At 47.7% G+C, this 22,696-nt stretch overlaps 1 protein-coding gene and 1 long non-coding RNA gene across 2 annotated transcripts in view; one reads left to right on the forward strand and one right to left on the reverse strand.

The window, feature by feature from the left end:
• Positions 1-7,473: 7,473 nt before the first annotated feature.
• LOC113460586 (uncharacterized) lies at positions 7,474-21,577 on the reverse strand. The gene is made up of 3 exons (XR_003382427.2): positions 21,268-21,577; positions 9,236-9,419; positions 7,474-8,407 (listed from the first exon to the last, which is right to left on the reverse strand). It is a non-coding gene; the product is annotated as an uncharacterized LOC113460586 (long non-coding RNA).
• DYRK1A (dual specificity tyrosine phosphorylation regulated kinase 1A) overlaps positions 20,420-22,696 on the forward strand; it is an 88,497-nt gene continuing 86,220 nt past the window's right edge. Inside the window, exon 1 of the mRNA XM_074533910.1 lies at positions 20,420-20,860. The gene's annotated coding sequence lies outside the window, so the exon portion shown is untranslated. The remainder of the gene's footprint in view (positions 20,861-22,696) is intronic.

Here is a 22,696-nt window from a genome sequence, read left to right on the forward strand (position 1 = left end):
GGACAAGCAGGAGCTGCCCCTGTGCCTGGCAACAGAGATCCCACAAACAAACCCGGGAGCGCGCAGGGAGCCCGTGTCCCAACCCAGCGACACGGAGAGCTCAGCACCCCTGGGTGCCTCTTTGCAGAAAGAATTCCACAGTAGTTTGGGTGGGAAGAGACTTAAAAATCATCCTGTGTCATGGCAGGGACACCTCCAACTGTGCCAGTGTCCAGCCTGGCCTTGGGCACTGCCAGGGATCCAGGGATGGAATTCCATCCCAGCCCTGCCCACCCTCACAGGGAAGGATATTTCTCCCAAAATCCCACCCAAACCTGTAATTTTTCAGTGTGCAGCCATTCCCTGTGTGCTGTCCCTGCATCCCCTGGCAATTGTCTCTCTCCAGCTTTCCTGGGGCTCCTCCAGGCCCTGCAAGGCCGCCCTGAGCTCAGCCCAAAGCTTCTCCTGTGCAGGTGAGCAATGCCAGCTGTGCCAGCCTTTCCTGCCAGCAGAGCTGCTCCATCCCTCTGCTCATCCTGGAGCCTCCTCTGGGCTCTGCAGCAGCTCCAGCTCCTCCCTGCGCTGGGGCAGCTCTGCAGGTGTGGGAAATAAAATTATTAAAAAAAAAACCAACAAAACAAAACCACCCCCAAAACCCACAGAAACAAATCAACGAACAAGACAACACACCAAAGAAACCCTCCAAAAATAAAAAACCCAACCAACAACAACTAAAAACCCAGATAAAAAAACCAACTAAAAATACAAATAAAAAACCCCTCCAAAAATAAAAAACCCAACCAACAACAACTAAAAACCCAGATAAAAAAACAACTAAAAACACAGATAAAAACACACCAAAAAAACCCTCCAAAAATAAAAAACCCACCAACAACAAAAACCCAGATAAAAAACTAACTAAAAATACAAATAAAAAGACCCCAAAAAACCCCTGCAAAAATAAAAAACCCAACCAACAACAACTAAAAACTCGAATTAAAAAAAAACCTAAAAACACAAATAAAACCACACCAACGAACCCCTGCAAAAATAAAAAACACAACCAACAACAACAACGAAAAACCCAAATAAGCAAAACAACAAAAAAGCAACCGACCAAACAAAAAGCGAAGAAACGAACAAAAAACAAACCAAGAAAACCAAAACTAAAAAACATACACAAGAAAACCCCTCTAAACTCAGAAAGCAGGGGGAATAAAACAACTCCTTCAAGGCCAGAAGTGTCCCCGTGTGGGACAGAGGAATATCGGCATCACTGTCAGCCCCGTGCAGCGAGAGGTGAATTCCCTTCCCAGCCTGGGAATTTAGGAATATTCCCCTGAGATGCTCCTTTCCCCTTTAGCTGCGATTTTCTGTAGGAATTCCCATTCCCAAACCAAGCTAAATTTGCCAGTCTCCAATTGCCCAAATTTGGGGTGGATTTTCTAAGTGGACAAATGCAGCAGCTCCTGACAATGAGAGGGCTCTGTGCCAAAAATTCCAATTTTTGCTCTGATGCTCAAGCTGTTTCACTGGTTTTACTGAAATCTCCCAAAATAATTCAGAAGGAAGTGGATTATTGAAGAATGGAGGGAGAAGACCCACCTTGCATTGATCAGCATCAACTCCGATTTATTAATCAATCAGGCACTTTTTATAACCGTGTTAATTAAGTTCATGCATATTGCAAAATCTGAGCTCACAATAGGTCAGAGATAACACACCAACCCCTCCTTATGTTTCCAATACCAAGATTTGGGTTCTCAAAATTATTTTTGCTTTCCCAAAACAGCCAAAGATGGAATATTCACCTGCCATGAGAAAGCTGCCTGAGAACCCTGGTATGCAAGGTTCTCAAGGCCTTCATGTTTGTCACTTTTACTTGTAATTAAAAACAACCTGAGAACTTCTGCTGTTCACAGAAACAGGCTGTGAGAATTTGCTCCTCACAGCTGCCTTCTAAGCCATCCCTGAAAAAATCTCCAACAGTGGATAGCCTGTAAATTTATAATTTGGATCAACCAAAAGAAATCCTGTTACTGACAGGACATTTTTGTGAGGTGAGGGGTTTTAAATGGACAGAGGGCAGGGCTGGGCGGGATGTTGGCAATGAGGAATTGTTCCCTGGCACGTGGGCAGGGCTGGGATGGAATTCCATCCCTGTATCCCTGGCAGTGCCCAAGGCCAGGCTGGACATTGGGACAGTGGGAGGCGGAGTGGATTTGGGATGGGATTTAAGGTCCCTTCCAACCCAAACCGCTCTGGGATTCTGTGGTGATTCTGGATTAATGAAGAAATGTTTGGCAGCTCTCGATCACTTCATTTCTCCAATTGTTGCTGCTGTTGGTTCGTGCATTGCTGTGCTCAGCTGCAAGAGCAGGATGAAATAAATAAAATATTCTGGTTATTCCTGAGTTTATCACAAAGAACCAACCAGGAGGGCACAGATTTTGCTCAAATGCATTTTGGATGTAACTCCACTCGTGGAGTCAACCAGATCCAAACTTGACTTGGGATCTTCATTTGTTGTTTTCGAGTTTGGTGAGCCAGAACTGAATAAAAGAACTCCAGTAACGAATGAACCTGAACCGAAAGCCAAGGGAAAATCTGAATGAACTCAGAACCATCCAAACATTTGTTTTTGTTCCTGGTTATCACAGAATCCTTGTGGAATGGTTTGGGTTGGAAGGGACTTTAAAGACCACCCAGTTCCAAACCCTTCCACTTTTCTACCTGATTTATTTCTGGGACATCATTTAACAAATAGATTGAAATTAATTAGAATAATTCCATTTCTATATTTTCCTCAATGCAGAGCTGAAATGCACGGATTAATTGGTTGGGAATGACAGCATTGCTCCTTTGGGATATCCATAGGGAAGCTGTGGTTACCCAAATTTTTCTGGGTACCCAGAACCTGTTTTTCTGGTTTTTGGGTTTTTTTAATTAGTTAAATTTTTAATTAGTTTTTTAGTTAATTAAATCTTTGCTCAAAGGACAGTGGTGTAGAATCACAGAATGGTTTGGATTGGAAGGGATTTGACTTCAGGAATTCAATGGGAGAAGTTCGACATTTATACAAAATCATTTAAAAACTACACTTTTAAGGAACTTATAGATTATTAAATCTAATTAAAAAAAGTAATTTCAAATCTTGTTGATGTGTTGGACAATTTTGAGACCATTCCATGGTTTCTGTAAGCACATCTGACAAATTCTTTTTCAGAGCACCAGGGTGGAAAAGCTGCTCTGTAACACCAAGGAGGGGGGAGAAGAAAAGTGATGCCCTGAAGAACAGGAAATAAATTGAAATTAATTATTTTTGGCGGAGAAATCAGCAAATCCCACAAATTCTGCGCCACACAAGTGGTGGTGATCCTGAAAGAAGGTAATAAAAAAAGAAATTAAAATCTCTGCACCACACAGAGGGACTGTACACACAGTAAATCTCACCAATATTTTCTAAAATGTTTCCCCACTGCACAGAAATTTCCTTTTCTTTAACAATGATGCTTTAAAATATATCAGACTTCAAAGAACTAATGAGAAAATATTAAAGAAGGCAGCAAAATAAACTTAATTATTCTCATAGCAAGGTGAGAAAAGCTGATTGAGATGAAACAAAGCTGGGGGAACATCCAGGGAAAAAAGTCTAAAGAAAGTGTTTAAATGGAGAGAATTACAATAAAAGGAAAAAAAACCCATAAATTCTAATAATATTGGTGAAGGATTTTTAAAGATATTTAGTAACAAACTAATTTTCCAGCCAAAATACAGAGTTTTGAAGGGAATTCCCTCAGAGGAATTGTCATTAGATACTTTGAAAAGGGCTTGGACTGACTGAAAATTGCACTGAGCTTCTCTTGCCACTCAAGAGAATTAGCAAATAAGGAAAATAATGTTATAAAATGTGTAGGGGTGACAAAAACAGTGGATAAAACAAAACAAGTGGTTTGGACTTTAAAATATTATATTTGGCAGAGAAAGAGAATAATGACTGAATATCCTGAATGAAAAGGGCTTAGGAATCAGAAAAAAATATTAAAGAATGAAATAATTAGGTATTAATTAGGTAATTTTTCCTAGTAAAAGGTTGTTACTGTATGTTGTGAGGTTCCAAATGATGATGGGCAAGTTGATATCTTTAAAAATATCAACTTAAAAATATCAATTACCATGGTAAAAGAAACTCTTTACAAAATAGTGACTTTTGCAGGCTTGTTTGTGAGAACTGATGGATATGGAGAAATTTTTTGGGAATTTATATTTATTTTAATATTTTATTTATAAAATTGTCTTTATTTTTATAATTTATAATTATTTATGTATATTTTAAATAACCTAAGGCAGGACACAGGTATGGAGAACAAAACCACAAATAAATACAAAATAAATGCACTTTCCAACTAAAACTTGTATATCCTGCCAGCAGCAATGAATTGAAGTAGATACAGTGTTAAAAAAAGATGCTTGTGTTTCAAATAATATTAAAATAATAATGAAAAGCTGAATGAAAAATTAAAATTGACTGATTCTTCGAGTGCTGATAGCCCTTGAAAAACAATTTGGGGTTTATGCAGATATTGAAAACACTGACAGTTATATTAAACAAAAATTGTGGTGCCCAATATTTACGTGGAAGCAAAGTTTTGTAATGACCTCAAAGGGGACTGGAATGGAAAAAGAACTTCTAATTTTATTTTTTTTTTTAATATTGATTTGATACCAGGAAGAATAAAACGGTCCCAGTGAGTGATCTGCACACCCTCAGCTGTTTACATCCTCCTGTGACATAAATAGCTTTTGAAACTCCAAGTGTAAGGTTACAATTCATGGCTCAGGTTCTGCTCCTGCTTGTAAGGAGTGTGTAACTGGGTTTGCTCACGGCAGGATAATTCCACCCTCACTGCTCAGGTGGTTGGAGCTTCCTGAGGCACTGAACACAGATTTTTTAAAAGTTTTTTTCTTGTCAAATAGGAGGAAAACTGTAACTCAGCCCTTTAAAGAGATTTTTCCATTATAGATAGGAGACACCAAGCACAACTGTTGATTTAATGTTTTTAATGATATGTTTTCAGTATTTTAGGCTGGAGTAAAGGACAGTATGGAAATTATTTTTAACTTTCATAGAAGGCTGGGCAGGGTTTGGAGCAGCCTGGGACAGTGGGAGGTGTCCCTGCCACGGCAGGGGTGGCACTGGGTGGGCTTTGAGGTCCTTTCCAACCCAAACCATTCCATGGCTCTGTGATGTCTGAGCTGAGCCTGAGGAATGACTCCCACAGCCAAATCTGGGGGGCTGGGGTTACCCAAACTTTTCTTGGGTACCCAGAAAGTACCCAAGAACTCCTGTCAAGATCAGCAGCAGAGTGGGCAGGGCCCAGAGAGCATCGAGGTGTTAAAGGAACACACAGAGAAAACAAAATTCCTGTTCTTGCCTCTGAGTTCACAATGCAACAGTTCCCCAGAATCCCAAAATCCCTGGGGCTGGCACAGCCCTGCCAGCCCATGCAGTGCCAGCTGTGCCCCATGGGCACCTTGTGCCCAGCCCAGAGCACTCAGTGCCACCTCCAGGGCACACCTGCAGGGATGGGCACTGCAAAGCTCCCTGGGCAGCCCCTGCCAAGGCCTGAGCTCCCTTTCCATGGGCAAATTGCTGCTGCTGTCCCAGCTGAGCCTGCCCTGGCCCAGCCTGAGGCCGCTCCCTCTGCTCCTGTCCCTGTTCCCTGGCAGCAGAGCCCGACCCCCCCGGCTGTGCCCTCCTGGCAGGGCCTTGTGCAGAGCCACGAGGGCCCCTGAGCCTCCTTTGCTCCAGCCTCAGCCCCTTCCAGCTCCTCAGGGATTCTGCAGCCCTTTCCAGCTCCCTCAGGGATTCTCCAGCCCCTTCCATCTCCTCAGGGATTCTGCAGCCCCTTCCCAGCTCCTCAGGGATTCTCAAGCCCCTTCCAGCTCCCTCAGGGATTCTGCAGCCCCTTCCAGCTCCCTCAGGGATTCTGCAGCCCCTTCCCAGCTCCCTCAGGGATTCTCCCGCTCCTTCCGGCTCCTCAGGGATTCTGCAGCCCCTTCCCAGCTCCCTCAGGGATTCTGCAGCCCCTTCCAGCTCCTCAGGGATTCTGCAGCCCCTTCCCAGCTCCTCAGGGATTCTGCAGCCCCTTCCAGCTCCCTCAGGGATTCTGCAGCCCCTTCCATCTCCCTCAGGGATTCTGCAGCCCCTTCCAGCTCCTCAGGGATTCTCCAGCCCCTGCCCAGCTCCCTCAGGGATTCTGCAGCCCCTTCCAGCTCCCTCAGGGATTCTCCCGCTCCTTCCCAGCTTCGTTCCCTGCCCTGGACACGCTCCAGCCCCTCCAGGGCTCTCCTGCAGGAGTAGAACTGGACGCAGCCCTCAGTGTGAAATCTGTGTTGTCCCAAATCCATGCTGTCCCAAATCCCTGCTGTCAAGAACTGCCTCCACTCTGTTCCCCACTAACCAGGTGGGGCAGGCAAACATGAAGATCCATGGTTAAGAGCTCCCAGGATTTCCTGGGACAATGAGCTTCTCAGACAAAGCGCCATGTGGAAAATAATAATAAAAAAGCCTTTATGCAAAAGAAGCAAGAGAAGATCAAAAACTGTCAGGATGAGGAAAGAAATAAAGCAGCACTGAAAGGTCACTTTTCAGAGAAGGGGAGGCCGCAGGAGGAGCCTGCAGGGAGCTGTGCTCTGCCTGGTGCTGGCTCATGCATCCCTCATGACCTGAGAGAGGGGCTGGGCAGGGACACAGCCCAGCTGCTGAAGGGACGGAGGTGTTCAGGTGAAGGAAAGGCAGAGGACAAAGTCAGGTGCAGATAAAGGGGCTGGAGAACTGAATAAAGACCTTACAAGATAAGGATAATAAAACGGCAGAGAAAATCTGATGTAGTAAAGTGGTGCACACTACTGAGGGGGGAAATTCTGTGTACATGAGGGTGGGCTCTTAGCTGGTTTTCCACTCGCAACTGAGATCTTTGGGTTCTGATTAATATTGCCATGAAAATATCAGCACAATGTTCCCTTCTACTGAAAGAAACAAATCAAATATTTGGAATTATAAGGACACAAAATAAAGAACAAACCAGAGAACACTGGAGCACACCTGCCCTGGTATAAATCCATAGTTCTGTGTGCATGGAGCAGTGTGTGCAGTTCTTTCCCAGACATCTTAAAAAGGACTCCAGGACCTGAAGGAGCTGACAAAAAAGATGGAAAGAGGCAACTTCCTAGGGATGCAGGGACAGCACCCAGGGAATGGCTCCCAGTGCCCGAGGGCAGGGCTGGGTGGGATCTTGGCAATGAGGAGTTGTTCCCTGGCAGGGTGGGCAGGGCTGGGATGGAATTCCATCCCTGCATCCCTGGCAGTGCCCAAGGCCAGGCTGGACACTGGGGACAGTGGGAGGTGTCCCTGCCATGGCAGGGGTGGCACTGGGTGATCTTTCAGGTCCCTTCCAACCCAACCCATTCCATGATTCCATCACTCTGCAGATCATCCCGCTGTTCATGGCTGCTGCAGTTGGCATGACACGGACAAAGGTGTCCAAAGGGGAAATTCAAGCACTGAGTTTTTGATAATTTTTAAGATTTTCTTGCTGTACCATGATTGATTCTAAACCTTTAACTCTGTTTTGCCCCCCTGCCAAGGGCTGATGTCCCCTCAGGTTCAGCAGATCTGCCCTGGGCACCCTGGCACAGTGGGAGGGGTCCCTGCCATGGCAGGGGGGGCACTGGGTGGGCTTTGGGGTCCCTTCCACCCCAGACCACTCTGGGATTTCTGGGATTTCTGGGATTTCTGGGATTTCTGGGATTTCTGGGATCTCAACATGCCAACTCTGAAAAACAGAATTTTGGAGCAAACCCCTTACCCCAGCATTGTCCCCCCTCAGCCATGGCCTCCAAGGACAGCTGAGGCTGCTGCAGAGAGCCCTGGGTTTGGGGTTAAGGACACTTGGGAATAGGAACAGCAAATGCTTGGAAAAGTTTCCCAGTAAGGAATTTTCCCCCCATGTTTCCTGTAAAAACCTTGTGTCGTTGTCCCTTTGGCTAAGAAGGTGATGCTCAGAATCTGGGATTTGGGTAAAAATTAATACCACAGACTTGGCGTATTTACTATAATTTATTACATATCAATTTCACTGCCTTGAAAAGCAACATAAAAAAGACAACAAAAAGTTCTTTCTTGTGACAATTTAAGCAAGAAATATTTTTTAGCTGCTGTTTTCAGCCTTTGAAACTTGAAGTTGCTTATAAATTTCCCTGACCAAAATATTACTCTTCCAAAAAATAAAACCCAAATTCTCCTTGTTCCTTTTACTTAAAACAGAAGGAAAAAAAAGCTTGGGGAGGTTTAAAGAATAAAAAATCAGCCTGAAGCAACACCCAGGACAGGAAACTTCTTCCAAGCAGTTAAAGCTTGGCAAACCTGCAAACAATGGAAAACAAACAAACGAGGATCAGTCTCAGCCTGAATGTTCTGGACACACAAAACCTCCCAAAGTATCCTCAAATCCCCAAAATGAGGTCAGGAAGTTTTCTGGTCTTGATGTTCCATGTTGGAAAATCCTCAGTGTGCTCTGTCCATCTCAGATACCAAGCTCCTGTGTAAATTTGAGCACTGGTTTTTGCATATATAAATGGCATTAATTAGCATTCAATTAATAAAATTCTTCAATAATGTATTAATTTAAACTTTTATATGTCAAAGATGAGATTTACATTACTCATACACCTAGAGTGGACTAGTTTATGTTAACAAAATAAATAAAATAAATATCCAGAGTAGGTTATGTTACATTGATTTTTTAAAATATTTATACTTTTACAGGTGCATTTGGCTACTTGGAATTTTTTCAATGCTTTTCATTCAGCTTTATTTTAACTGGAAGTCTTTATGTTCTGCCTGAAATTTGGGTTCAGCAGTCCAGTTTCTCCTCTTTGAGGTGATCCCTTTCACAAAGTGCTCTGTCAATATATCAAAATTCAGTTCAGGTTTAGTGTGAAAAAATTTGCTGTTACACATAGGTTGGAAGAGGGAAAAACAATGGGATTGAGGGGATTTTTATGCTTTTGTTTTTTGTAATTTGGTTTTATAAACCAAGAGAAAAACTTTCTGTGCTGGGAGATGAGTGTTGAGTGTCCTGTGGATGTGAGCACTCAGGAGAGGATGTTTGAGTGGAAAGAGATCTAAACCCATCATCTAATTCAATTTATTCATCAACCTGATGGGCCCTGCACACAAAATATCAAATACCTGGAGTATTGGTAATTTTATTCTTCAGAAAGGAGAGAATTGATGGCAGTGCCGTCAGCACAGAGCAGAGAAGTGTTTGGTGCAGCCCTGCCTCAGAGAGTTTCCTGTTGCTGCCGCTCAGTGAAATCTTTGCAGCTCCACTGATTTGCCAACTTCACCAAGGACAATTTCAAACCTGTCATTTCTTGGGAAACAAATGAATGTTTTTGAAATATCAGTTAAACAACAACACACCTCATCTTCCATTGTGCTGCCAGTGCCTGCCAATTGTCCCCAGTTTAAACCCAGTTTTTAATATTCCTTGTATCAGGGAATCACAGATCCCAGAGTGGTTTGGGTGGGGATGTTAAAGCCCACCCAGTGCCAGCCCTGCCATGGCAGGGACACCTCCCACTGTCCCCAGTGTCCAACCTGGCCTGGGGCACTGCCAGGGATGCAGGGGCTCCACAGCTGCTCTGGGAATTCCATCCCAGCCCTGCCCACCCTCAGGAACTGTTCCAATATCCCACCCAATCCCACCTCCTGTCAGTTTGCAGCCATTCCCCCTTGTCCTGCCACTCCTATGTGCTCCCTCCCAACCCAAAGCAGACTCTGTGATTCCACCCCAGATTTGTTTTGGGTGCTGGACCCTTTGCAAAATTTCCTGAAGTCCTCAGACGTGACAGCCAGGACTCTCCATGGCTGCTTTTGAACTCCCCCTGGCAGTCCTGCAGCTGGGAGTGACAGTGGGAATAGGGAGCCATGAAGCTGCTTTAGAAGGATGGGGATGGAGAACTGCAAGGTTTTCTATTGGAATATGAATCCCAATATCAGCAGTTAGATTGTGCCTGGGCCAGTCTGACCCTGGCTGCTGCTGTGCTGGATCACCCCAGAGACACCTTTAGCTTGCTGGTGGTTTCAGCTGGGCACTGAACAAGTCCAGCCTTGGTAGGGACTCCGTTACCTCAGGAAGAGGCTTCAGGTAAAGGTGAAGAGAAAGAGGAGGGATTCTGCCAGAGGGTTATATGCAGTGGTTTATTCCATGGTTACAGAGGCCTCAATCTTGGGGAGACCTCCAACAGAATCTGAGCACATGGCTGGACTCACCTTTTAAGCTCAGGGGGAGGGGAGGGGACAGGTGAGCCACCAACCAGGTGGGGGGGGCGAGGTCTCAAGGGACGAGGGACACCTGGACAGGCCAATGACTCCCAGGCCTGAGGGGCATCCTTTGAATCCAACCAACCACACGACGCCTTGTTGGAATGTTAAGCCTGATTGACAGGACTCACTCAGCAAGGGGCGAGGGGGAAGGGGAATGGGTATTGCCACACCTGGGAGGTGACCCGGAAATCTAAAACAGGACATTACAACACACCGCAACAGTTTTCTGGACTCCTCCATCCCTTTACACCTCAGGAACTGGTTCTGATTTACCCATGGCTACAGCCCCAGATGGTTTGTGTGCCTTTGTCCCTCCCACAGCAGTTTCAGGGTGGTGCCCAGTGCTTCCCCCGTGGTGTTGTGCCCTCTGCAGAGTGCCAGCAGCCCCAGGAGCTGCCCTGGCAGTGCTCAGGGATGTCCCTGCCCTGCGAGCACAGCCCTGCCTTGCCCAGGGTTATTTCAGGAGCTCCACCCTGGCAGGCCTGGCTGGTCCCTCTGGAATTCCAGCGCTGACCTTGCCCTGCAGCTCCCTGGAACAGCTCACAGAAGGGAAACGCAGGCCCCACAAATGGTGCCCTACAAAAGAGGAGTGCTGGCCCCCAGAGCAATTAGCCTAATTAGTGATGGCACAGAGCAGCTCCAGGGCCTGGCAGTGGGGACACCCAGGAACTGGAATGCACCTCACAGCTGCTCTGCAGAAAATACAAACTCTCTGTTCTGGTTCACAGTCCTGAGTGGATCAGCCCTTGATTGGACCCTCAGCTCTTGCAATGGTTTTTATTTTATTTTATTCCTCACAGGGCTCAGCCACCTCTGACAGAGCCACCTTGGGCAGAGGTGGTGAATAAAGAGATTCAGAGACATTCTGGGAGCTGCTGGCTGGGCACAGGATTGATCCTGGGCAATCCCTAAACCATCTCTCACTCTGGGAAAGGCTGAACTGTTGTGGGAAGTTTCACCTGAGCACCAGGAAGAACTTTCCTGTGAGTGACTGAGCCCTGGACTTCTCTGGGCACCCTGTGCCAGGGCCTCACCACCCTCACAGCAAAGAATCTTGTTGGAATCTCTAATTTAAATTTACTTTTCTAGTTTAAGGCCATTCCTCCTTGTCCCATCACTCCATGCTCTTGGAAAAAGTCTCTCTCCATCTTTCTTGAGGATCTGGGAGGGAAAAAGGAACAAACAACAAAGCATTCCTGCTTCCACTGAAGAATGACTTCTTAGCCTAATGAAGTTCCCTAAGTGACAATTTCAGAAAAAAATATTTAAAATCCATCACAATTTCTCTTTCTTTGCTAGCAGGAGGTTGATCAAGTGGAGACCAAGCGGAACTTACTTCTAAGAACTTTCTTGAGTGGAATTGCGTCAGGATACCACAAATGTCATGGTCTGGAATTTCAAGAACAAAATCCCTGTGGAAGCAGCACAAGGAGCTCTCTCCTGACAGCAAGAACCAAATTTTCATTTTGGCCAGCAAAGGCACCAATCCTGCTGCACAAGGGAGCAGGGAATTGGTGTGGAAAAGGGAAGGGGGCAATGAAAGAGGAATGGAATTTTAATGGAATTGAGGACAGGTTTTGATTCTTCCAGGAATTCTGACAAAGAAGTAAAAATTTGGCATAGAACAGGTATAGCTCCAATAATGTTACAGTCAGCAGAATTAAAGATTTTTAAAGAGCCATGGATTGTACTGGTCCTTTTGGATGTGAGGGGAACTTTTGGATTAAATTAACCTGTTTGTTTGTTTGTTTCCCCTGTTTTCTAATGCAGGGAAACCAAATTCCTCTAAAAGTTGGAAATTAAGGGTGTAGAGACATACTTGACATTGTAGCACCTGATGTACAAAAGTTCTAAAAAATCACAATTCTTCAGAATGCTCTGATTTTGACAGGAACTGTTCTGCACTCCCACAAATGGATTTATCATGGAAAGTGGTCTGAGGAGGACTTCTGGGATACAACTTCCAATATGCACCTTCCCTAGGATAACTAACACAGCATTTTCCCTGGAGAATTCTCCCCCAGAAACTCCTTGGTTTTGGGAAGGATTTTCAGAGAATCACTGAGGTTGGAAAAGATCTCCAGGATCATCAGTCCCAGCTGTGCCCCATGCCCAGAGCGCCCAGTGCCACCTCCAGGTGTTCCTGCAGGGATGGGCTCTCCAAACCTCCCTGGGCAGCCTCTTCCAATACTCAACAACCATTTCCATGGAAAAGAAAAATTCCTCATCATGTCCAGAAATTCCTGCCTGATGTTTTAAACCAGAAGAGAAACTTTTCATGCTCAGGAGCGTGATCTTCATGGTGAGTGTGAACACCAAGGAACTCTTCCAATACTCAACAACCATTTCCATGAAAAAGAAAATGGAAATGATGATGTCCAGAAATTCCTGCCTGATGTTTTAAACTAAAAGAGAAACTTTTCATGCTCAGGAGCGTGATCTTCATGGTGAATGTGAACACCAAGGAACTCTTCCAATACTCAACAACCATTTCCATGAAAAAGAAAAATTCCTCCTGATGTCCAGAAATTCCTGCCTGATGTTTCAAACCAGAAGAGAAACTTTTCATGCTCAGGAGCGTGATCTTCATGGTGAGTGTGAACACCAAGGAACAATTCCAGGGATTACCAAGGAGAACTCAGGGAAATTCACTTTTTTTTTGGGAACAAGGCTCATCCAGCAGCACTTCCAGGACCTTCTGGTCCAGAGGCGTGCCAGCCTCCACAGTGTGCAGCTGTGGCTGCCAATCCAAAGCCGCTACTATCGAAGCCAGCTCCGATGATGACTCAAAAGCTGATCTATCTCCATCCCAACGGGTTACCATGGCAACCCCTCTGGCCTAAAAAGAGCTGGACCACACCAGTTCCTCAGCAGCACCTTTCTGACAGGCGAAACACAAGCTGCTCCCTCCAACTGAGGCTGCCTGGGAGCTGCCACGGGGCTTGGGAAGGGCTGGAGATGTAACCCATGGAGGAGAACTTCTGCTGGGACTTCACTGGGGACGGGGCCTGTCACCCTGTTCCTCTGAGTTCTTCTAAGTTCTGCTAAGCCTTCTGATGTTTCCGTTCTTGTAAGGAACTTTCTTGCACGCTTTTATGTCAATGATTATTGTTTTCCATTCTTTTCTGGAGGAGGAGAAATTTGATGGACTGTTGGTTTGACCATTGGAGAAGTGGCACTGTCACCCTCCAATCCACTGTCACTTTTGAAAGTCTGTAAGTGTCAGAAATTAAACTTCTTCATTTTACCCCAGAAGTTCCAGTATCTGCATTGTTTTATTTCATGTCCTGTAGTGACAGGGGTGTCACAGACATATTTTATGAAAAATCCTTTTGTTAGGATTTTTCTCCTGAGAAGCTGAGAGACCTCAGAAATGAAATGTAAACATTGATTATCTGCTGCTGTGGAATGCAACAGGTGGATCTGTGATTGGTCTCATGTGGTTGTTTTTAATTAATGGCCAATCACAGCCCAGCTGGCTCAGACTCTCTGGTCAGTCACAAGATTTTATTATCATTTCCTTTCCTTTCAATCCTTCTGATGAAATCCTTTCTTCTATTCTTTTAGTATAGTTTTAATATATCATTTTCTTTTAATATAATATATATAATAAAATAATAAATCACCCTTCTGAAACATGGAGTCAGATCCTCATCTCTTCCCTCACCTGGGACCCCTGTGAACACCACCAGCACCAAAGGAACAGAGCTGTGGGATGCCTTTGGTGGAGAAACACAAATGAAGAATCTTTCTTTCTGTATTTTGATGGAATTCTTCCTGAAGATCTTCCAGCTCGGGCCTGGTAACCTAAGGAGGCTGCTCTTGCAGTGGGATTATTGGAATTGCTGCTGGTCCAGCACAGCATCTGCACCAAAACTTGTCCCCAGAGTACAAATGTTGAGCCCTGGGCAAGTCAGGGTGCCCATGGCTGCTGTGAAGGGAGCCTGGAGCTCAGGCAGAGCTGGGAATGCTGCAGGAGGAAAACTGCAGGGCTGCAGGGGCACGGGGGGTCAGGGAATGAAGCCTTGCAGAGCTCACAGGGAGAGGCAAATGGGCCCCTCTGCTGCATGCAGGGAGGCTGGAAAGGGAAAAATGGGATATATTACCCATAATCACACTCCACTGCCATAGAATCACAGTTTGGGTCAGAAGGGACATTAAAAACCATCCAGTGCCACCGCTGCCATGGCAGGGACACCTCCCACTGTCCCAGTGTCCAACCTGGCCTTGGGCGCTGCCAGGGATCCAGGGATGGAATTCCATCCCAGCCCCTGGTCACCCTGCCAGGGAACAACTTTTTCACATCCCTCACCTAAACTCCCCTTTTTCAGTTTGGAGTCCCTCCCCCTTGTCCTGTCACTGCAGTTCCTGATGAATTCTCCCTCTCCAGCCTCCCTGCAGCCCCTTCACACACTGGAAGGTGCTGGGAGGTCTCCACACATCCTCCTCTCCTCCAGGCTGGGCAATCCCAACTCTTCAGCTGTTGTGTTGTTTCTTTTACATCTGTTCCATTTCTCTAGAATGCTCTGTGTTATTTTCTCTCTTAGAACTCATTTCTCCACTCTCTTTCCTCCTCATTTTTAATGTGCTTTTTTTCTTATTTTTTCTCAATTTTTCTGCTTATTATTGGGTTTTTTTGGTCCCCAATATTCTGCTTTCTGAGGGGTGGTCTCTTAGGAAGAGAAACCCAAATATTTCTTACAAGCCTGTCCACTAATTCATGTAGAATGTTCACAACCTCCTGTTTTCAAGCACTGCAAACCCACCCCAGGTAGTTTGTGATGGGGAGTTCAAAAAAAGGACTCTCAAATCTTTCCTGTCTTGGCAGTCCCTCCCTTCCTAAGGAAAACAAAAATTAGTAAGATTTGATAACTTTTGATAAGCAAGAAGTTGGATTCCCTCCATGCAGGTCACAACTCTGTGCAGTTTCCAGGTGAGGCAGGATTCTGGTGGAATCCCAGCCTGGAGGATCCCTAACTGAGCCCCAAACCTCCAGCACAGAGCACAAGTTCAGTTCCTCACAGCCCTTTCCAGGAAGAAATTCCTGCTGATGTCCAGCCTGAACCTCCCCTGGCTGTTTAATGAAATGGAGATTGAAGAGAACACTTTTGTACCATGCAGGTTATTCATCATCCAAATAAAATTAACAAAAAAAAAATGATGTAGTTGTTTGTGCTGGAAAATAACATTTTAAAAAGATGCCATCACCTTTTAAAGGACATTTTATCTCTGCCCAAGTTGCCAGAGCTTGGTTACAGCCAACAAAATAAAAGTAGAGGATGACTGAGCAAATGCACAAACTCTGGAAAACTCTGTAATATTTTTAAGTGTTAGCAAAATAAACCCTCAAAACCTGACAAAAACCCCAAACCCCAGGAAGTTACAGTAATGCAGTGAACAATTTCTGTGAGCTTTGTAGTTACCTACACTGAGCCACAGAGAAACTGCTCTGTCACTGCACTCACACAGACCACACAGAGATTTCAGAGGGGGAAAAATCCTCAGGGAATGAGGGAATGTCCCCCTGCTCCTCTCTGAGAGTGGAGCTGTTCTTCCTGACTGAGGGACTGGGCAGAGGTTGGCCTTGGAGATCTTGGAATTGTCCATGTGGGAAGGGCCCTGCAGGATCACCCAGTGCCATCACCCCAATCCCTGTCCCCAAGGCCACATCCAGGCTGCTCTGGGACAATTCAGGGACTCCAAACCTCCCTGGGCAGCTCAGCCCAAGGCCTGACCACTCTGCCAGGGAAATTTTCTGTGCCAATCTCCAACACAGAGATTGGCACAATCTCTGAGCCTGCCCTGGTGCCATCTGAGGCCATTTCATCTCCTCCTCCTTTCCCTGCCCCTCCTGGCAGGAGCTGTGCAGAGCAATGAGGTCCCCCCTGAGCCTCCTTTGCTCCAGGCTGAGCATCAGAGAGCTGTGACTGATCCAGCCTGCCCTGAAGATGGAGTTTACAAAGTGCTGGATCTTCTCAGAATCCCAGAATCAAGGCTGGGAGAGCCCTTCAGGATCACCCAGTGCCACCACCCCAATCCCTGTCCCCAAGGCCACATCCAGACTGCTCTGGGACAATTCAGTGACTCCAAACCTCCCTGGGCAGCTCAGCCCAAGGCCTGACCACTCTGCCAGGGAAATTTTCTGTGCCAGTCTCCAACCTGAGCCTGCCCTGGTGCCATCTGAGGCCATTTCCTCTCCTCCTTTCCCTGCCCCTCCTGGCAGGAGCTGTGCAGAGCAATGAGGTCCCCCCTGTGTCCCCTTTTCTCCAGGTTGAGCCCCCCCAGCTCCCTCAGGGGTTCCTTTCCACATCCCAGGACAGGAGCCACATTCTGGCCACGCTCAGAGTCAAGGAGAGAAGTGTCAAAAGCAGCTCCAAGGGACCTCAAATCTTCCTGGGGCTAAGGGGAATGAGAAATGAGCACTTAAATCACGGTGCTCCCAAGCACCTCCCACGGCGGGAAGGTGCAGTTCCATAGAGAATTCCAACTCACCACACACCTCCCTGTCACTCCTGGGGTGGCCCCACAATTCCCCTGTGCACCCCTGTCCCTGGAGAGGGACTTTTCACAAGGGATTTGGGTGACAAATGGGAATGAACGGCCTTAAGCTGACAAAGAGAGCTTTAGATGGGATATCAGGGAGAAATCTTTCCCTGGGACAGAATTCCCAGAGCAGCTGTGGCTGCCCCTGATCCCTGGCACTGCCCAAGGCCAGGTTGGACACTGGGACAGTGGGAGGTGTCCCTGCCACAGCAGGGGTGGCACTGGGGGAGTTTCAGGACATTCCTGTGCTGGCAGGAAAGGCTGGCACAGCTGGCATTGCTCACCTGCACAGGAGAAGCTTTGGGCTGAGCTCAGGGCGGCCTTGCAGGGCCTGGAGGAGCCCCAGGAAAGCTGGAGAGAGACAATTGCCAGGGGATGCAGGGACAGCACACAGGGAATGGCTTCACACTGAGAAATTACAGGTTTAGATCAGATATTAGGGAAAATTTTCTCCCTGTGAAGGTGGGCTGGGATGGAATTCCATCCCTGGATCCCTGGCAGTGCCCAGGGTGGACACTGGGTTGGAGCAGCCTGGGACAGTGGGAGGTGTCCCAGGGGTGGCACTGGATGAGCTTTAAGGTCCTTTCCAGCCCAACCCACTCTGGGATTCTGTGATCACACAATTTAAGTAAAATTCTCAACACTTCAATTATTTGGGGGGTTTTGGCTGTGGCTGCATCCGTCTGCCAATCCTTGGCTGCTTATTTCCACCTTTTAAGCCAAGATAAAAAAAAAAAAATATTAAAACAGGAAGAAAAAGCAAATGGAACAAGTAACATGTCCTAATTTCTCCAAGGAGGCTGGCTGGGAACTGCAATGACTAGATTAAAGTATCACACGTCAGAATTAAAGTATTAGATAAAGGCCAGACTCTACTTTTTGATCTTTGTGGGCATTCCAGAAATTAAAAATAATAATAAAAAAAAACCATTAAAACCCCCCTGTCATAGATTTAGGCTGGAAGCTCCGATCTGGCAATTCCAAGGGGAAAGGAGCCTTCCATCAGCAGCTCGAGGCTCCCACACTGGGCTACTTACAGTGCACATTTTAATTCATTTTTTGGGAAATATATTGATTTTTTGAGGAGGATGAGGAAGACCCCTGGATGCAATTCCAAGGGGAAAAGAGCCTTTTATTCTGTGATTCCCTCAGCACCTCAAGGCTTTTAAAACTCATTTTGGGGGAATATATTGATTTTTCAGAGGGGGATGATAAAGACCCCTGGATGAAACTCTGAGGGGAAAGGAGCTTTGCCTCGGCAGCTTGAGGCTCCCACACCTCACTCACTTCTGGGGGAATATATATACATACATATATATATATATATATATATATATATGTATATATATATTTTGTTTTTTTGGGTTTTTTTTTTCGATGAGAATTAGAGAAGCCCTGGACCAAACTCCAAGGGGAAAGGAGCCTTCCCTCAGCAGCTCAAAGCTCCCACACCAGGTGACTTTTAGTGCATTTTTTAACTTGTTCTTAGGGAATACAGATTTTCTGAGGGGCCGAGAAACACCTCAGGATGCAATTCTGAGGGGACAGAAACCCTCTAGAATCCTGTGACTCCCCGAACATGTCGGGGCTCCCACACCGGACGACTTTTAGCGCATTTTTAAACTCATTTTGGGGGAATATATTTTCAGAGGGGGGTGAGAAAGACTCCTGGATGTTATTCTGAGGGGAAAGGAGCTTTGCCTCAGCAGCTTGAGGCTCCCACACCTAACTTGCTTCTGGGGGAATGTATTTTTGTTTTTGGTTGTTTTTTTTTTTTTTTCTGATGAGAATTAGAGAAGCCCTGGACCAAATTCCAAGGGGAAAGGAGCCTTCCCTCAGCAGCTCAAAGCTCCCACACCAGGTGACTTTTACTGCATTTTTTAACTTGTTCTTGGGGAACACAGATTTTCTGAGGAGCTGAGAAACACCTCAGGATGCAATTCTGAGGGGAAAAGAGCCTTTTATTCTGTGATTCCTTCAGCACCTCAAGGTTCTCACACCAAGCTACTTTTAGTGCATTTTAAATTCATTTTGGGGGAATATATTGATTTTCAGAGGGGGGTGAGAAAGACCCCTGGATGCAACTCTGAGGGGAAAGATTTGCCTCGGCAGCTTGAGGCTCCCACACCTAACTTGCTTCTAGGGGAATGTATTTTTGTTTTCTGCTGAGAATTAGAAAAACCCTGGACGGAATTCCAAGGGGAAAGGAGCCTTCCCTCAGCAGCTCAAGGCTCCCACACTGGGTGACTTTCAATGCGTTTTTTAAATTGTTCTTGGGGAACACAGATTTTCTGAGGGGCCAAGAAACACCTCTGGATGCAGTTGAGGGGAAAAGAGCCTTTTATTCTGTGATTCCCTCAGCTTTTAGTGCGTTTTTTAGCTTGTTCTTGGGGAATACAGATTTTCGGAGGGGTTGAGCAACACCCCTGGATGCAATTCTGAGGGGAAAGAAACCCTCTAGAATCCTGCGACTCCACCAACATGTCGGGGCTCCCACACCGGACGACTTTCAGCACATTTCCCAACTCAGTTTTTGGGGTGATATTTTTAAGCGGGTCGAGAAAGACCCGTGGACGCAATGCCGAGGGGAGGGGAGAGGAGCCTTCCCTCAGCAGGTTGGGGCACTCCGGGCTCCTTGCAGTGCTTTTTTTGAACGCTTTTTTCCCTCAGCAGGTTTAGGCATTCCGGGCTCCTTGCAGTGCTTTTTTTGAACGGTTTTTCCCTCAGCAGGTTGGGGCACTCCGGGCTCTTTGCAGAGCGTTTTTTGAACGGTTTTTCGGGCACGTCTCGGCTTCCGAGGGGGCCGTGCCCGGCCCTGTCCCTCCCCACAGGCGGCGGCGGGCGGGCGGGAAGCCCCGGCGGGCTCGGCCTCGCACTCCCGGCGCCCCCTGCGGGCCGGGGCCGGCACCGCCTCAACCGTCGGGTTCCCCCCATCACCGGGAATGGCGGCCGCTCCCCTTCCCCGCCCCGCCGGGGCCATCCCGGCCCGCAGCGCCGCCGACACCGTCACACGCCGGAGGGCGGGCGGGCACGGATGAGGAAGGAGGGGGAAGGAGCCGTTGCCATGGCGAGCGCGGCCCGCCCTTGCCTCCCCACGTCAGCGCCGTCTCCCGCCCGGCCGCGGGTGATTGACAGTTGCTATGGCAACAGGCTCGCCCCCGCCGCCATTTTGTCAGTTGGATTTTTTAAAAAAATTTAAAAAAACATTTAAAAATTAAAATAAAATAAAATAACAATAATACAAAACAAGAGCAAATCGCTCAATTTCCGCCAGAATTCCTGGGGTTGTTGTTTTTTAAAGTTTTTTTTTTCTTCTCCTTCTTCCGACCTCCACCGCGAAAGGAAAAGGAAAAGAAGGGACGCAAAAAAAGTGCGCTCCGAGGGTCCCTCCGGGGATGCGCGGCCGGGCTTGAGGCGGCGGCGGCGGTGCGGGAAGCGAAGCCGGATCGTGAGGAAGAAGGGAGGGAGGGAAGGAGGAGCGGGCGGGGAGGGAGGGAGGGGGAGGAGGTAGCGGCTGGCAGGCGGGGGAGGGAGGAGGGAGCGAGGAGTTCCCGGGGGCTCGGTACGGCGCTGCGCTTCCCCCCATCCCCTCCTCCTCCTCCTTCTCCTCCTCCCGCTCCTCCCGCTCCCCCCGCCGCTGTCCCCGCGCTCCCGGCCGGGGCTCAGGCCGCCGATCGCAGCCGAGCCGAGGCGAGGCCGAGCCGCCGCCGGGCGCTGCGCAGGTTTGGACCGCGCGCCATTTTGTGAGGGCAGCGAACAGCCAGAGCCCGGCCGGGGAGCCGCCGGGCCGCCCGGGCTCCCCTTCCCACCGCGGGCAGAGCCGCGGCCCGAGGGAGGAGGAGGCGCCGCCGCCGCCGAGGCCCCCGGGGAAGAGCGGGAGGACGCGCCCGGCGCTCGCCCCGCGGAGGGAGAGGCCTCGCCCCGGGAGAAGCCGCCGCACGGGTGAGTGAGACGCCGCACCGCGGGACGAGCCGGGGCCGCCTCGCCCGGGCCCGCGGCGGAGGGGCCGCAGCGCTTCGCTGCCATCTTAGAGCGGGAGCGGCGGCAGGGCCGGGATCCATCCCCGCCCGCCCCTCCGCAGCCCGCGGCCTTTTTCCCCTTGGAGCGCGGCTGTGCCTTGCCGGGCCTTGGGAGCGGCGATGGAGGAAGGGAGCTCGCCCGGAGCCTCTCGGTGTTATGCGCAACGCCCTGCGGTGGGCGGGTGCGAGGGCTCGGGCCGGGCTGGCGGCGAGGAGGGCGGCAGGACTTGGAGCATCACCTGTTGTAGGGGAGGATTGGGATGCCCCGGCACCTGCGAGGGGCCGCTGGGGCCGGTGGGGAAGGTGCAGGGGAGACGGGGAAGGAGTTACCTGAGCGAGGTGCCTGTCATCCCTTCGGTGGGGGTGGGGAGGAGGAGGGAGCAGCGATGTTGGGAATAGACACAGGGACACGCAGGGACACACGGGCACAGGGACAGGCAGGGACACACGGGCACTCCCCGGGGAGCTGCTGCAGGCACCGGCCCCGGAGCTCTTTGGGGAAAGGCTGGACGTGGCTCTCGGTGCCGTGGTCTGGTTGACAGGGTTGGACTCGATGATCTCGGAGGTCTTTTCCGTCACGAATGATTCCCTGGTTCCATGTTTTAGTAGCCGGCCGCGGCCTTTCAGGGATTCAGCTTTGTGTTCTGGTGGAACTGGAGCTGTGCTGGGATGCGCTGGGCGCTCCTCTGGAGTGGCCACAGTTCCCTCCCGCCGCCGCGGCATCACAAAACGCGTTTTAAAGTGCTGCAATTCGAAATTTAGAAATTAGGGAATCTCAGTCGCCTTTGAAGTTTTGGGTTTAGCCCGTCCAAAGACCACGTAGGGCTTCTTTGATCATGTCTCTCGATTGCTGCTGTTACTCAGTTCTCCTATTACCCCACAGCCATCGGGGGAAATGAACATTTATTGTTATTTAAAATCAACGAAGGCAGAGTAACTGACTCCAAAATAAATCGACAGGCGTGTTTTTGACAACCATCCTGGTTGAATCCGAATGAGAGTGTGCTGGTAACTTTTGCCAGTGGATGGAAACTCCATCCACTTGCAGTCACACTGAGGTGGATTGAGTTTTCATGGGGGCCTGGGTTTGAACAAGTTAACAACTTCTTTTTTATTATCTTATTGCTGTTTTCCTTACCTTTTCCTCAAGAAAGGTGTGTGAAGTTGAAGAACACTTAGATGATATCTGGTGATAAATTAGGAAACATTTAGTTTCTGGCAGTGTTTAATTCTCTGCCTGTAACCAAGCAGAATTTAACCTCCCTCCTTGGAATAGTCTGTAGCCCTAAAAAGTTTTGGTAAACTTGTTTCTCTCTTTCTCCACGCCGCCCTTCCCCCAACCTCTGTAGGTTGGATATTTTTGGAAAATTAATTATACTTTATAGAATTAGAATAATAACACTGAAAATAACTCTGAGCTAGTATTTGTTAACTATTATCTATATATATTTGGTGTGTGTATATATAGATACTTTTGTAGGCTACGCTTCATGTTTTTGGCTTGCATGAATTATTTAGAACTAGACTTTTTATTTGCAGTCTGAAGTAGAATATGTGTGTGAAGTGTTAAATTTACATTTTTCTGCTGTGAATTAAAAATTCCATCCGAGTTTATGAAGCTTATTGAGTTTAATTCACGGCTTTGGAATATTCCTTGGGTGAAGAGTATATCTTTGAACAAGTATATCTTGAAGAGTGTATATATCTTTGAAGAGTATATACTTTGAACAAGTATATCTTATTCAAAATTGAGGAGCCA

The sequence above is a fragment of the Zonotrichia albicollis genome, chromosome 2 (genome assembly GCF_047830755.1).
Source record: "Zonotrichia albicollis isolate bZonAlb1 chromosome 2, bZonAlb1.hap1, whole genome shotgun sequence".
NCBI classification, from domain to species: Eukaryota; Metazoa; Chordata; class Aves; order Passeriformes; family Passerellidae; genus Zonotrichia; species Zonotrichia albicollis.